Genomic DNA, 17,697 nt, shown 5'->3' on the forward strand with positions numbered 1-17,697 from the left:
CCATCACAATCGCTGTTAAAACAGTTACGTGGGATTTCAGGGCTATTTGGCTGCCATTTCTGTTAGATTTAGCCATATTTAAACGTCTTTCTTGTTGACTCATACATACATACATACATACATACATACGTACATACATACATACATACATACATACATACATACATACATACATACATACATGCATGCATGCATGCATGCATGCATATATACATATATAGCTACAAAATATCTAAAGAACAAAAAAGGTTAATGAAGCCTTTAAAATCTCAAGATGCAACCGCAAATGTCGCTTATGTCATTCTTCTGTAGAGTACATAACATGTAATCAGCAGCTGTCCAAAAATGTCATCAAAGTAGTACTTCCCAATGAGATATGATGTTGCTAAAACAATATACAAAGCCATATTCACGAAAGACTCTTCTAGGATAAATACAAGCAACACGTCTATTATTAAGTATATAATTACGTATCAGCACAAGGAATATTAGTGGAACATGCCCTTCAGAATTTCGACCCAGGACACACATAACATATCTTCGAAAATAAGCAAGAAAGAAACTATCTTTGGACAGATGCATTCGAAACTTGGTATAAATGATTATTGGTATACATCTACATTTAAACCAATAATTGCTGGTACACTCGGTTAAGTTAGTAAATGTCAAAATGTCTAGTAAATATCGCCATGTTTTCCATATAAACAAAACAAAAAAATGGAACAGGCGACAACAAAACATCCGGACAGTTAGACGATACAAAAAAGGACAGGAAAAGGCAAGGCCGGGTCGTGTATATATATATATATATATATATATATATATATATATATATATATATATATATATATATATATATATATATATATATGTATGTATGTGCGTGTCTGTGTGTGTATATATATATATATATATATAACAATAAGAAAATGGAGGGGAATAGGTAGTATTCACCAACTTGCAGACATTGTATTGTGACAATAATAACAATATACAAACACATGTGACATATTATGTCATATCAGTAATTAAAAAATGACACATAGTGACAGAAAATGGGATAATGTCTTACAGCTGTTTCAGTCTAGTTGTGACATGCCTCATTCTATCTTTATCACTCCAGTAAACTGAAATAATTAATAGTTGAAATAGATTAAATAGATTTAGGCTCTATTCTCTAGGCCTCTTCAGAGATTTTATAAAGTTCATAAGTTTAAGTTAAAAATATAAAAAGTATAAAAATATAAAAACCGTAAAAACCCACATATATATGCATACTTTAACATATACATAGATAAACATAAATAAACATAAATACATATATGTACATTTAAATGTACAGACTGCCTGGCTGACCGAAGGAACAACATACCTTCTACCAAAAACTGAAGACAAAAAATCCGAAGAACTACCGACCAGTAACATGTTGCAATATCACTTACATGATCCTCACATCCATATTAACTGACAGAATATACGCTCTCCTTGAACAGAGATCTATCCTTCCACAAGCTCAAAAAGGCTGTAAAAGGAAATCTTACGGGTGCAAAGATCAATTACTCATAAGTAAAATGATTGTAGGGAATTGCCAGAGCAAAAAGAAAAACCTGATTATGACATGGACAGACTACAGGAAAGCGTTTGATAGTGTCCCACATAACTGGTTACTACATGCCCTTGAAATATATAAGATCTCTCCTGTCATTGCCAAATTCCAACATGGTAGCACGGCCAATTAGAAAACACGTTTCCTTCTAAACCATAGTAATGGGATGGGCCAAATTAACATTAACATCAAACGAGGCATCTTTCAAGGTCACTCCCTCGCCCCATTACTTGATCCTACTCTCAAACGAACTACATAACAACAAGTATGGGTTCAAAGTTTATAATACGACAATAGACTATCTGTTTTATATGAACGATATGAAGCTGTTTGCTGCAAACGACGAAGAGCTAGCAGGGCTGCTAACAACTGTTAAAGAATTCAGTAATGACATCGGGATAGACTTTGGCCTTGGTAAGTGTGCTAAGGCAACTTTTCTAAGAGGCAAGCTCAGGAAAACAGCTTCCATTAAATTATACACCGACACTACCATCAAGGAGCTTGATCCACAGGAAAATTACAAATACATGAGGATAAATGAGAGAGATATGGTATACAACCTGCTACCATGAAGGAAAAAACTAAGAAAGGAATATTGCAGGAGAATGAGACTCATACTAAAAACTAAACTCTAAAAATTGTATCGAAGCCATTAACACATCGGCACTTCCAGTAGTCCAATATAGTTTCAACATCATTAACTGGAATCTTACAGAGCTCCAACGCCTGGAGAGAAAGACAAGAAAACTACTAACTTCTAAGTAGATGCACCACTCAAAAGCAGATGTTGATCGTCTGTACCTACTTAGAAGTAATGGGGAAAGAGGAATGATGCAAGTAGAACTGTTCGATAAGACCTCCACAACAGCAATGAATAGGTACTTATCCAGTACAGAAGACTGGGCTCTGCGACTTGTGGGCAAACACGAAAGTAGCAAAAAATCACATTTTATTGTCAAGGAAGCTTGCAAATCCACAGGGGAACTTGGCATTAATCCTGAAATATTTGAAAAACTTGAAACTACTGCCATAAAATAAGCAAAATGGATCAAGAAGACTGCAAAAAAGAACGGGCAGAAATAAACTGAGGAGCGGTGGAGCCAGAAGCCTCTACATGGACAGTATATACTTGGAAGTCGAAATGCTGATGTAGAAGAAGCAACAACACATCAGTGGTTGAAAAGTTCAGGACTGAAAGCCACACTTACTACTACTACTACTACTACTACTACTACTACTACTACTACTGATGCTGCTGCTGCTGTTCCTGCTACTACCGCTGCTGCTACCACTGCTGCTACCACTCTGTTGCTGTCACTACTACTACTATTACTACCACTGATGCTGTTGCTGCTACTACTGCTGCTGCTACCACCGCTGCTGCCACTACTACTACTGCTGCTACTACTACTACTAGTGTTGCTACTACTACTATTGATACTGCTGCTGCTGCTTCTGTTACCGCTGGTACTGCTGCTGTTGCTGCTGCCACTTCTACTATTATTACCACTGCCGCTGCTGCTGCTGATAGTGATATTGCTGCTGCTACAACAACTACTGGTGCAGCTGGTAATGATGATAAATGCAGTCCCTGTATGAAAATTAATGGTTAAAAGAAAAAATGAGATAAATAAATAAATACATAAAAATATTTAAAAAATGAACATTCAATAATAATTTAACTTTACTTAAAAAGAAAAGAAAATTTCAAATAGTACACCGAATCGCTTGTTGAATGTTCTGGAAGCACGCCTGTCAGGAGGCTGTCAGCCTGTCGGCGAAAAATTTTCAAATGGCAAAATATCTTCCCCGAATACGAACCTGGAAGGTCACTTAAACGGGATTTATCCCAAATTAAGCCCCCAAAGTTCACCACCACAACGACCACAAAATCAAAAATGTAAAAGAACTAAATGGAATCGGGAAGGATATAAAGAAGTAATATACGCTTATTACTTTGCATTACGTAGGTCAACCCAAGAAAAACACACCAAAAACTCCTACAGAATTTGGAGGAGCCGAATCGAGCTAGCAGACCAAACCTGGATGAAAACAGATTAGCAAATGTTAGAAGAGATATCTTTAGAAATATCAGGCTCACAGATGCCGAATTAACCTCTATTAAAAAAAAAGTGGTAGAAAAGTCAGGAAAGAAATAACGAAGCGGAGGAGAGGATGTTGGACCACAAGCATTGACTGAAAGGCGACCATCTGCCGAAACCACTCAAGAGCCTGAGGAAAAAGGAAAATATTCTGATCCGAGAAAAAGCAGCCAGGAAAATGATGTCGAAACAAAATTTGAAGACCACATATTTGCTGAAAAACACAGAAAATCTATCATTGAAAGGAAGCAGGAAGTTCTGAATGAGCTTGCAGTTGTTAGGCATACAAATATGAATGCTAGGGAACCACTCCATAAACTCTCAAATGCACACCAACATAAAACACAAATAAAAATTGGCAACTGCGTTCCACAAGGAATCATTCAACAACTAAAACCCGATCATAATAAGTTAAAGGAAATTATTTACTCTGTTGCTAAGATAATAGAAAGATGCTGTTTAACACCTAAAACGCCACCAATACCAAATTCGAAAAGAAAATCAAATTGAAGGAGTAGAATTGAAACTGAAATTGAATCATTTCGAAGGGAGATATCAATATTAACCGAACTAATCGCTGGAAATGGTGTAAGATCAAGAAAAGGCAGGAAGATTGTGAGAAAATATGAACTCTCAACAAGAACTAATGTCACCGAATGAAACACTTAAATAAAAAGTTTAAGTAAAAGCTCAGAGAATACGCAGATTCTACAAGCAAAATAAGATGTTCAAATCCAATGCCAAATCATTTTACAGGAAAATACGGAAAGAAAAATAACCATTGAAAATCCACCCCTAATGGAAGAAGTTGAAAACTTTTGGAAAGGGATCTGGAGTGATGAGAAACCATACATTGAAAATGCAGACTGGATCAAACGTACCCAAGATGCCTACAAAAATCTACAAGAAAAGGTATGGGAAGACATCTCAATCAACGACCTAAGCAGGGCACTAACGAAGGCTCATAAGTGGAAATCCCCTGGTATTAATAGAGTACCAAATTTCTGGATCTCATCACTCTCGTCCGCACACAAAATGTTAGTAATACTATTTAATAGTATTATGAAAGACCCGGAAAACACTCCACATTGGATGGCAAATGGTATTACTTACCTCTTCCCCAAAAAGAACGAAACCAAAGACCTCAAAAACTACCGGCCTATAACATGTTTGTCTACTACCTATAAGATTTTGACATCTATTCTAGTGGAGAAAACATATACGTTTATAGAAGTGAATAACCTCTTTCCTACTGAACAAAAAGGATGCTGACGAGGCTCATTCGGATGCAAAGATCAGCTCCTAATTAATCGCATGATCCTTGAGAACGGCCATAACAAGCGCAGAAATCTCAGCTCTTCATGGATTGATTATAAAAAAGCCTTCGACATCATACCATATTTGTGGAATCTGAAATCGCTGGACATTTTCAAAATTTCTCCTGTGATTTCAGAATTTTTAAAGTATAATACGTCACTATGGAACACGAAGCTCCAGTTATATCATTCTAATGAAGTATTGCGCTCAAACAATATTAGCATAAACTGTGGCATTTTCCAAGGTGACTCACTTTCACCACTAATTTTCTGCATATCACTAAAACCACTCCCAAGTAAACTGAATTGAACAAGGGATGGCTACAAAATTGACAATAGGAAAATAAGCCATCTATTTTATATGGGTGATTTAAAACTATATGGCAAAGATGATGAAGAGCTTGAAGGACTACTACATACTGTGAAAGAATTCAGTGATGATATCGGGAAGGAGTTTGGCCTTGAAAAGTGTGCCAAAGCCACTTTTAAGAAAGGGAGACTGGTAAAGTCAAGTTCAATAGAATTAGATGTCGAAACAGTAATAAAAGAACTTGAGCAGGAACAAAGCTATAAAAACCTAGGAATAAATGAAGGCTCTGGTATCCAGCATGCAAGTATGAAAGAAAAGGTTAGGAAGGAATGTTATAGAAGAATTCGAGCAGTACTGAAGTCTGAGCTGAATGCATATAATAAGGTGTTAGCCATAAATTCCTTAGCAGTCCCAGTTGTTCTTTATAGTTTCAATATGCTTAACTGGAATACCAGTGAAATAATGAAAATTGATAGAGAAATCCGCAAGCTACTGACTTGTAATAAGATGCACCATCCAAAGGCAGACGCGGATCGTCTTTACCTGCCCAGAGCTCAGGGGGATCAAGGCTTGATCCAGCTTGAACTTACGTACAAAACTACCACAGTCTGACTGGCCAAATACCTTGAAACAACGAACGATTGGATGCTAAAACTTGTTGAAAAACATAAAAGACCGAAAAAAACTTCACTCTATTCAGAAAGAGAGCAAAAAATTCGTTTATTGTTCCCTTAGATACCTACTAGATTGATCAGGTTGAAGGAAATGCGCCAACCGCTGCTGCAAAGAAAACAAAATTAATTGCAAAGACAAAAGCCCATGAAAAATTAGCTAGCAGATGGGAACAGTAACCTCTGCATGGCAAGTATGTGGCCCGTAGCAAACAAGCTGATGCCGACCAGAAATACACGCATCAATGGTTACGAAGTTCAGGGCTAAAAGCAGAGAGTGAAGGTTTCATATTGGCTGCTCAAGACCAAAGCTTATTAACCCGGAACTACCAAGCCAATGTGATAAAAAATGGAGCTGACCCACAATGCCGATTCTGTAACGATGCGATTGAAACTATAGGCCACCTAATCTCAGGATGTAGAGTCTTAGCACCTATAGTATATAAAGCAAGACATGACAGAGTCAGCCACTGGGCAATATGTCGGCATTATAAAACCAAAACTGCTGACAAATGGTATAAACACCATCCTGAAGCTGTGACTAATGGAGAAAATGTATCGATTCTCTGGGACTTCCCCGTACATACTGACAAAACTATAAAAGCTAGTAAACCGGATATTATTATAAAAGATCAGACAAAAAAGATGTGATTATTAATTGACATGAGTATTCCTTGCGATCACAATATAGCGGTGAAAGAATTTGACAAGATCAGTAAATATAAAGACTTGCCAATAGAAATTGCAAAAATGTGGCATTTCAAGCGACTACCGTACCAGTGATTGTAGGATCTCTAGGAATGATAAATAAAAACGGGTACTGAAACCCATTTGAACATGATACCAGGCTTACCATCCCTACAGGAAGTTTTTAAAATCGTGTTAACTGGAACGACTCAGGTACTGAGAAGAGCATTATCGCTGTGAAAACAACATCCATTCATGAATTTATTAATTTATTAAGTTTTTACATACATATTTTACCTGTGAGTTTGCCTGTGTAAACTGGGAAAGCATACAATGAAATTCTTTGCCCTAGGTGTACGGAAAAGACTCGGTGAGAAAAGGAAGAAAATTTGAAGAAAGAAGAAAAACAACAACAACAACAACAAAATAATAATAATAATAATAATAATAATAATAATAATAATAATAAAAGCATTACTACAGACAGTACATGGATTTACTAAAAAATAAACATGTAAGTTGGCATAGAAAGATGTGCCAAAGCAAACTTGAAAAGAGGAAAACTAGTTAAGAGTAACAACATCGTATTAGATAAAGCAAATGAAATAAGAGAATTAGACCAAAGCCAGACATACAAATACTAAGGAATAACTGAACTAGATACGATACAACTCACACAAACGGAAGAGAAGATAAAAAGGAATCCTATAGACAAGTGAGATGAATACTGAAAACAGAGCTCAATGCAAAAAATAAGATAATAGGTATCAACACTCTAGCCGACCCAGTTATAAGTTACAGCTGCAATATTCTTAACTGGACTCAAAATGAACGAATCAAAAGAGACAGGTAAATAAAAAAAATAATGACAGCATTGAGGATGCACCACCCAAAATCTAACATAGAAAGGTTATATACACAACGTATCGAATGTGGTAGAGGCTTTATACGGCTAGAAAGCTATTACAAAATAACCACCATATGACTACAGAAATATCTACTTTAGATGCAAGGAAAACTAATACAAATAGCCACAAAACACGAACAAAACAAAAAAAAATGTTTTCACTCTTTAAGGACGCTGACAAATACAAAAATAAGACATAGTACCTAAGCTGCAAAAGAACTGAAATCCAAACTAAAACTGGAACAGCAACGGATCATGATACAACGATTGTAAGAAAAGCCCCTGCACAGCAAGATATCTTTGCCAAAGCACAAAGGATCCACCGGTATGAGAAACGCCAACGTTTCTTTGAACAAAACAAACAGTTCAAATCCAACTCCAAAAAACTCTACCAAGAACTGGGTAAAAGTAAAATAGACATTACTGCAGCACCAACAGCAGAAGAACTGGAAGAATTCTGGAAACCAATATGGTCGGTGAAGCAACAACCCCAGAAAAGGACCATTAAAACAACGAACTTAGCACCTGAGCAACTCTGGACCCCTATAACAACTGAAGAGGTCACCCAGACACTGCAAATACTAAGCAACTGGAAGGCACCTGGGCACGACAACATCCCCAACTTCTGGTTAAAACACCTGGCAGGAATGCACAAAAAGCTGACAGAAAATTTTAACAACATACTAGCAGAGCCAGAGACAATGCCTGAATGGCTCACAAAAGGGAAAACCATCTTAATTCCCAAATCCACGGAAACGGAGAAACCACAAGACTACAGACCTATAACCTGTCTCCCTACGATCTACAAAGCCTTTACTGCAATAATATCGCAGAGATTGAGTAAGCACCTGGAAAATAACAACCTGTTTCCAGAAGAGCAGAAGGCATGCTGCAAGGGCTCATACGGCTGTAAAGATCAATTATTGATCAATAAAGCCATAACTGAAGACAGCCGCAGAGAGAAGAAAGGCCTCAGTATGGCCTAGGTGGACTACCAAAAGGCTTTCGACAGTGTTCCCCACACGTGGATTCTGGAAACACTAGCCATAAACAAGGTGGCACCAATTATTATAAAATACATAAGGCACTCAATGAACAAATAGCAGACAGTGCTACAGCTCCAGACAAAAGAGGGACTTGTGAAAACGAAAGAGGAATATTGCAGGGAGACACGCTCTCTCCACTCCTGTTTTGCCTGGCACTCACACCTTTAACTGAATTGCTAAATAGAACTGGATGCGGATACAAATGTTAGGGAAAAACAGTCAGCTACCTTTTATATATGGATAACCTAAAATTATACGCTAAAAATGACAAAGAGCTGGAAACACTACTACAGACAGTACATGGCTTTACCAAGGAAATAGATATGAAATTCGGATTAGAAAAATGTGCCAAAGCAACCCTCAAAAGAGGAAAATTAGTTAAAAGTAGCAACATCACACTAGGTAAGGCCAATGAAATAAGAGAACTTGACGAAAGCCATACAAATATTTAGGAGTCAATGAACTAGATAGGATACAACACACACAAATGAAAGAAAAAATAAAGAAAGAGTACTATAGACGAGTTAGATCAATACTAAAAACAGAGCTCAATGCTAAAAAAAAGATAATAAATATTAACACTTTAGCTGTCCCAGTTATAAGTTACAGCTACAATATCCTTAACTGGACACTAAACGAACTATCTAAAATAGACAGGAAAACAAGAGAAATAATGACAGGATATAGGATGCACCCCCAAAATCTGACATAGAAAGGCAATATATACAACGTACAGAAGGTGGCAGGGGTCTTATACAGCTGGAAAACTATTATAAAATAACCACCATAGGACTGCAAAAATACCTACTCCAGAAGCAAGGAAAACTAATACAAATAGCCACAAAACACGAGCAAAACAAAAAACTGTTTTCAGTATTTAAGGAAGCTGACAAATACAAACAAGAAATCATACTACCTAACAAATACGAAGAAGAAGAAGAAGAAGAAGAAGAAGAAGAAGAAGAAGAAGAAGAAGAAGAAGAAGAAGAAGAAGAAGAAGAAGAAGAAGAAGAAGAAGAAGAAGAAGAAGAAGAAGAAACAACAAAAGCTATAAAACAAATGAAATCCAAACTAAAAGTAGAACAGCAACGGACCATGATAAAACGATGGCAAGAAAAGCCCCTGCATGGTAAATACTGGGCTAAACTAGCAATGGTTGAAAAGCTCAGGACTCAAAGCAGAGACTGAAGGATTTTTAATTGCTGCACAAGCCTCCCCACCAGAAATTACCAAAAACATATAATGAAAAGAAACATAACAAGTAACTGTAGAATATGTGGAGATGGACAAGAAACAATAAATCATATTATCTCTGGCTGCCCAGTCCTGGCTAAGAAGGAATATATTCACAGACACGACAGAGCTGGGACCTATATACACTGGAAGCTATGCCAGCACTATGGAATAACAACAGAAAAGAGTTAGTATAAACACACGCCAGAAAAGGTCACAGAAAACGAGTAAGCAACCATACTCTGGGATATGCCAATACACACAGATAGAGAAATTAAGGCAAATAGACCAGATATAGTTGTCAAAGATCATGAAGAAAAAAAATGCTTTCTAATTGATGTATCAATACCAGCAGATGACAACGTTTCCCTAAAAGAAATGGAAAAACTTTCAAAATACAGAGACCTGGAAATAGAGGTAACTCGAATGTGGAATCTAAAAACAGAAACAATTCCTATCATAGTAGGTGCCTCAAGTATAATAAAAAATATTCAGACAAATACATAACAAAAACACCAGGACTTACAAATATATATAACATACAGAAAATTGCACTACTGGGCACTGCACACATCCTAGGCAAAACACTTTCAATACAGTAACCATAAGAGCATCACAGCAAACCACTGCACATACCCAAGGCACACAGAGCTGCGCTCGGTAGTGAAGTGAAAGCACGTTATAAAAATAAAACTACTGAACAATAATAATAATAATAATCCTTTCTACTAAAGGCGCAGGATATGAAATTTTGGAGAGGAAGTAAGTCGATTTCATCGACCCCTGTGTTTCAATGGTACTTAATTTATCGACACCAAAAGGATGAAAGGCAATATCGACCTCGGCGGAATTTGAATCCAAAATATAGCGACGGGCGAAATACTGCTAAGCATTTCGTCCAGTGTGCTAACAATTCTACCAGCTTGCTGCCTTCAATCATAATTATAAGACTGTACAACAAATTTCAGAGTCAAGAAAAAAACCTAATTCATATGTACATTTTATTATGATGTTGATTGTGCTAAATTCGAATTTTATAGCAAAAATTTCCTATCACGTCACATTTTCTTGTAAATTACCGACTTAATAACTATGAACTTTATACCAATTTCTAAGATACCATAAATTTATATTGCTCCCAAAGTCAGATTAAATATGTCCATTGCAATTAATTCATAAATATATAATGAATCGGCATGTTTGTTAGCATTATATAACGTATTAACCTACATTTTAGTTTACTTCTTCGTTTATAAGACGTCTCAGGCTTGTCGCGCTTTAGGTTCCAGCAGAAGTTAGCTAGAATAGCTGGGCTCCATTTTCGCTTATACCTGTTGTCCAATGATGCTATATCTTGATGGAATCTCTCTCCATGTTCATCACTCATATCTCCTGCAATCTCTGAGAAGAAGGACAGATGAGAACGAAACAAATGTATTTTCAGTGACATATTACAGGTGGCTAGCTAGTTTTTTCCATTGTCGCCTCGAAGTCCTCATCAGCTATAAGTTGACGAATCTGAGGGCCTAGGAATATGCCCTCTTTAATCTTGGCATCGCCTATTTTAGGAAAAATCGCCTTGAGGTATTTGAAACATAGCTTATTACGTTGCAGTGCTTTGGTAAATTGCTTCATTAGGACTAGTTTTATATGCACTGGTGACAAAATGATTTTCTCCTTAACCACTGACTCATGATATAATTTATGGCAACCAAGTGTCATAATTTCCCGAGGTGGCCTATCTGAGCGTACAGGATGTTTTTATCTGACCCTACTGTCCGACTTGCAAAGGAGCCGCGTAAACTCGGTGTATCCAGTTTGTAGCCAGTTAAATAGGGCTACTACAATCAAGTCCTCACAAATTAGCCACTCATGCTTCTTGTAACTTATGCTTTCTAGAATAAAAGCGAGGTTCTAATATGCCTCTCTTAAAATGACTGAGTGAGCAATTGGAACTGAATGTATGGTGTTCCCAATGTGCAACAGAACCGTTTTTATGCTGTAAAGGGATGCATCTATGAATAGCCTCCACTCATTTGGTTCATGGATCAGCTCAAGGGCATTAAATAGGTCTCTGATATAATTACAATAAGTCAAGTTGTTTTCCAAAGTTGAGAATTGCTGTAGATCTGCAGAACTCTTCCTAAATACTATAATTCGAGCATCTTTATCCCACAGGTTCCTTGTTGTAGACGTAAGCCAGGACTTCAATCTGTGCTTAGTAAGCGTTAGATCACGAACTAGATAATTGAGTTCAGGTCGGAAGATGAGGTGTGGTTTCTTGTCAGATAAACCACGGATTTGGACCCATATGACTATAAAAATTTTAAGTGTACTTTTATAATTTTCATAGGTTAGATTGGTAAATACATTAAGAACACCCCATTAAAATTATCTCAAAATTACGAGAAACTGGAGGGTCACAGAAAGAAACGGATGTTATATTCGTGATCTACACACAAAATAATCATAGAAAAGGTCATTCTCAATTCCGTTTTTTTCCTCATTGTTGTACAGTATAATCTTGACTGATTGGAAGGCTTTTGTTTTTAGTTGATTGGAAGTGTTACGTGCATTGTTTTATCTTGGTATAAAAGATGGGCTACAGCAAATATTCTACTCAATACCACAGATTTGCTTGTCAGTTGCTTGACCTTAAACATTTGAGCATGTCCCTTAGTGGCTGACGATATGTGCTTCTCCCATTATGAGCAGGAATAGTGGGGAAACACCATAACCATGTGCTGAGAAGAATTCTTTGGGATTTGAATAATTCATTTCTGGAAACATGGGTATTTCGTTCCTCATCTAAGAACAAACCTTTCTCAGGGATTTTCAAGTGGGATGGACAACTCGACTTGAACAAGATTCTAACTGGGTCTTACCTGCAAGGTCATGCGCTGTTTATCTTGATTTGAGATCACTATGTTACGCACATATGGTTGTGTTGCATGTGCCTGATGTACCCTTATCAGACGTGTAGTTATGATGGGTATATGGCGCTTCGTATATTTGTACCATACTGCACTGCTCTCTCACTCAATAAAAATAATAATGATAATAATAATCCTTTCAACAAAAGTCACAAAGCCTGAAATTTGGAGGATGTGGACATCAAACCCAGTACTCAACTTTATCGATCTCGAAAGAATGAAAATAATATAATAATAATCTTTTCTACTATAGGCACAAGGCCTGAAATTTTGGTAGAGGTGACCAGTCGATTACATCGACCTCAGTGTTTCGCTGGTAATTAATTTATCGACCCCGAAAAGATGAAAGGCAAAGTCGACCTCTGCCTTAATAACAACAACAACAACAACAACAACAACAACAACAACAACAACAACAACAATAACAAGAGCACTCAGAGAGCGTAATCCTCCACCAAAGCAGCACCAACATCCTCTCAACGATTAGCCAGAGATGATTTTTAAAATGAGAATATCTGAAATAAACTCGACTGTTTTCACAAACGAGAATACTAAAAATGAACCCGACGGCTCTCAAAAATTAAGTAAAAATACCGGAAAAATAATCCAAAATCCTTGTCTGGTACCTGATCGATCCCAATGGTAGTCATGAAATGTGAATGTGGGTGTGTGAGCCGTGTTTGTAATGGTATGTGTGTCGTCTGCAGTGGGAACAGAGGCAGTTTTCTCTATGAAGGCCTTTTTTAGTCTATCCACTGATATAGTGTCTTTACGACCATTAAGGTCTATAGTGAAAAATTTATCCGCGCGTGAAAGAAAACGGAAAGGACTTGCATACGGTGTTGTTAACGGAGGTTTAACAACAATGCCGCCATAACTTATGTGGAAACCATAAGTGTGCTTTCAAGAGAGATAATCAGAGAAAGACTGGAAAGTGAACGTAAGATCGTAATACTTCATGTAAAGCAAATTAAATGTAACAAATAATCCAGAATCCTTGCCCGTTACGGGATCGATACCAAAATCTAATCAGTTCCTGCTAGTCACGAGGCCAAACATCTCTGAAAGTTGCTCCGAATCCATCTGGCAGTTCTTGAGATATCTTGTCCACGGACAAACAAGCAAACAAATAAACAGACAAACAAACACGATTAAAACAATGCCTTCGCTAAGGCAGAGGTAATAATAATGATAATAATATGAGGTAATGTTGATTTTTCAACATTGGTTAAGCAATTCTAAATATATTCTTCAAGTTTACAACTCTTAATATTTTAACACTAACCTATATATTGTGTATTACAAACATACACACATACATGCGCACGCACATACATACACACATACACACATATCTTGAATATAGAGACGTTATAAATATTCATGAATCATTATTTTTCTGCAATTTTAACATGTCTTTATATAAATATATTATTTTATACGAGCACGTGCATGCATTCGCGCACGCGCGCGTGTATATAGCCTCTGCTACAATGAGTTCTCTTATAATATACAAAAAGCATTAATATTCAAAGAATTTACATTTGGTCTTCTGTTATGATAAGATTTCGTTGATATCCGTTACTAACACTGAACCGAAATATCTGTCACCATCTATATTTCCTTCATGAAGTGTTTTCTATATTTCATACATACTACTGGAAATATTTCTATTCCACGACAGTGGGCATAAATTTTTAAATATTGAATTTCTTCTTGGAGACTTTATGTATGTAATAAGGAATTTGACTTGCATTGGTCTGCTCACCTCCTGGAGTCTCGTTACTTTTGATATTCCGACCAAAGTTCAAAATATTTTGGTCATTTTTCATCTTCAAATTTAATCTTTAATGCACATAGGCAAATAAACAACTTCTACATGGCTCTCGGCCTTCAAGAAATATCAGCTAAATCTTCCTCAAATCATACCTTACCGAATTAGAAAAGGAAGGCACTCGTTGTGTAATGTAGTCGTAGATACATCCATATTTCAAGAAGACAGGACCGTCACGACAGGAATGTTATTGATCACACACTTTTCTCTTATGATTGCAAATATGTCTCGAAGATTACAGAAAATCCCTTTCTGGTAGCAAGTTTTCTTGAAGTAGCACTAACTCTCGCTTGAATCCTACAATTTCTTTCTTACTGAAAAATGCAAGACGTGTTTATTCTGACATATTCAGCTGGAAAATCTTGGGGTTACTCATTCCACAGTTAATGATGATGATAATGATGTTGATGATGATGATGGTGGTGGTGGTGGTGATGGTGGCGGCAACGGCGATGGCGGTGACGGCGATGGCGGCGAAAGCAATGGCGGCGACGGCAGGCGGCGATGGCGGTGGCGGCGGCGGTGGTAGTGTTGTTGTTATTGGTGGTGGTTTTGGTGATTGTGATGGTGATGGTAGTGGATAAGATATGACCTCGTACTGAATAGGAAAACTGATTCAAGTTAACTACTGTACATTAGATAAAGTAGTCCTAGATACACTGTGTCTGAATGAAAAATATAATGATTATGGCAAAAGCACTTTCATTCTCAGATCAACAAAATCCAGACATTTTCCTACTCACACTTTCCAGTTATGACTCGGCGGATTTTGCAAGTTCTGTTTTCATTCTCATTATCAAGTAATTAGGCTCTAAACTTACGTTAATCTGTACTAATCTTAATAATACTAAAACTCTAAAACTAAAACTCATTTTTTAATTATTTTCAAGTCAATTTCCATTTTCATTTTAAAGTGAAAGAGAGGAGAAAGTGAAAGAGAGGAGAAAGTGAAAGATGTATGTAAGTGTATATGAAATGGACGTGTGTATGTGAAAGAGAGAGAGAGAGAGAGAGAGAGAGAGAGAGATTTCGGGTACAAATAAACATTTATTTGTACCCGAAATATCTCAGATATAGTATAGTTTATCCCTAAATATTTTTGCATATTTATTTTCATAGTTACCTACGGCAGTGCAGTACACATTTTTGTGACATTTGAACCTCTATTCATATATGAAAACGAATAAACACAATTTTTGTTTGTTATTTCTTGACGAAAAAGAACATGGCTTCCGTGACGTCAACACATACAGAAGAATACACACACATATAATGAATGTTATGGCGTGTCAATCAACTCAAACACACGTCCGATATCTGTGACATACAAACACACATAGTCTTCGCGCTCTTTAAGAAAAGAAAAGTCGACTTTTTGATGTACACAATATTTTAATCATTTAGAAATATTTTCAACTGAATGTGATTTCAAAAATGTACAGTAGGTATTTATATTTTAGCTTTCTTTAAACAGATTATATTTTAACGCTCATTTTAAAATTATTTTCAAGTCAATTTCCATAAAAAAGTTTTATTTATTTACTTTTATTTTAAAGTGAAAGAGAGAGAATGAAAGAGAGAGAGAGAGAGGAAGACAGAGAGAGAGAGAGAGAAAAAAGAGAGAGAGAGAGAGAGAGAGAGAAAGAGAGAGATATAGAGTGAAGGGTTGTGTTGTCATGTATACGTACATCCACCAATACATATGTATGCATCTTTTTTGTATGTACGTGTGCATATGTGCGTTTGTGTGTGTGTGTGTGTGAAAGAGAAAGAGAGAGAGTGAGTGAGTGAACGTGTGTTCTCATGTATGTGTAAGTGGCACTCTCTCTTTCTTTCTCTCTCTCTCTCTCTCTCACACACACACACACACACACACGTCCATTTCATATACACGTTCATACATCTTTCACTTTCTCCTGTCTTTCACTTTAAAACAAAGTAAATAAATAAAAATTTTCTACGGAAATTAACGAACAAAACCAGCTGATTCGGATGACAGTTCTTAGAGTCAAAGCGACAGTTCTGAGAGTCAAAACAAAAGATCGCCCCAAGGGAATACCATTACAAAATTTTTTTCGAGTACCTTCAACGTGTCTCAGCTCCAAAGATTTGGCTGTTATTTCTAATACGCCCTGCTACCATGTAACTGCTATTCACGATAAAGGACCCGAAACACCTGTTACGTGATAGCAAGGCTTGCAAGAAAACGGTTTCTTTCTGGGGAAAGGAGCCGTTTATGCGTGATTTCGATGTCACATTCGTTGAAAGCATGCGAAATAACCTGGAAAATAAAAAAAAGACCATGAAACAAAACTCCATTGCTGGGAAACTCAGACTTTCCAGGTGACTCAATGGGTCATGGGTAATTTCTTTACTAAGGTTGCTCTTAACATTATTCAACCTTCTTCGAAATAATGCTTGGAAAACCATTGCTTCAGCAAGTTCTTCATTCTTAAATATCTTCTCTATTCTTGGTATTCCTGGATATATCTTAATTCTTGCCAATAATCAGAGACTCTATTTGTTGTCTCAATGGTCAATTGGATTGCCATGGGAGTTGGTTCCATACAAATATCTCTCATACGTCTGTTTCGGTTTTCAACACTTTCCTTACTTTCTCCCACTTGTCATTTGCTTGCCCGTTCCTTCTTTCTTTCTTTCTTTCTTTATTTATTTATTTATTTTTCGCTATTTATTTAGCTTTGCACAGAGGCGGTACTATAGCCAATAAGGTGAAACCGAGGCGTGGTTATAGCTTGTTGAAAACTATTTATTTATATATTTATTTAATATTTATCTACTTATATAGGCGTAGGAGTGGCTGTGTGGTAAGTAGCTTGCTTACCAGCCACATGGTCCCGGGTTCAGTCCCACTGCGTGCCACTTTGGGTAAGTGTCGTCTACTATAGCCTCGGGCCGACCAAAGCCTTGTGAGTGGATTTGGTAGACGGAAACTGAAAGAAGCCCATCGTATATACGTATATATATATGTATGTGTGTATGTGTTTGTGTGTCTGTGTTTGTCCCTCCAACATTGCTTGACAACCGATGC

The 17,697-nt window shown here is 36.8% G+C and overlaps 1 pseudogene; it reads left to right on the plus strand.

Moving 5' to 3' along the window:
- The first annotated feature begins 17,343 nt into the window (after positions 1–17,343).
- Positions 17,344–17,455, plus strand: LOC128247935 (U4 spliceosomal RNA; annotated as a pseudogene).
- The last annotated feature ends 242 nt before the right edge of the window (positions 17,456–17,697 follow it).

This window comes from Octopus bimaculoides, chromosome 5 (genome assembly GCF_046866305.1).
Source record: "Octopus bimaculoides isolate indiv1 chromosome 5, ASM4686630v1, whole genome shotgun sequence".
NCBI lineage: Eukaryota > Metazoa > Mollusca > Cephalopoda > Octopoda > Octopodidae > Octopus > Octopus bimaculoides.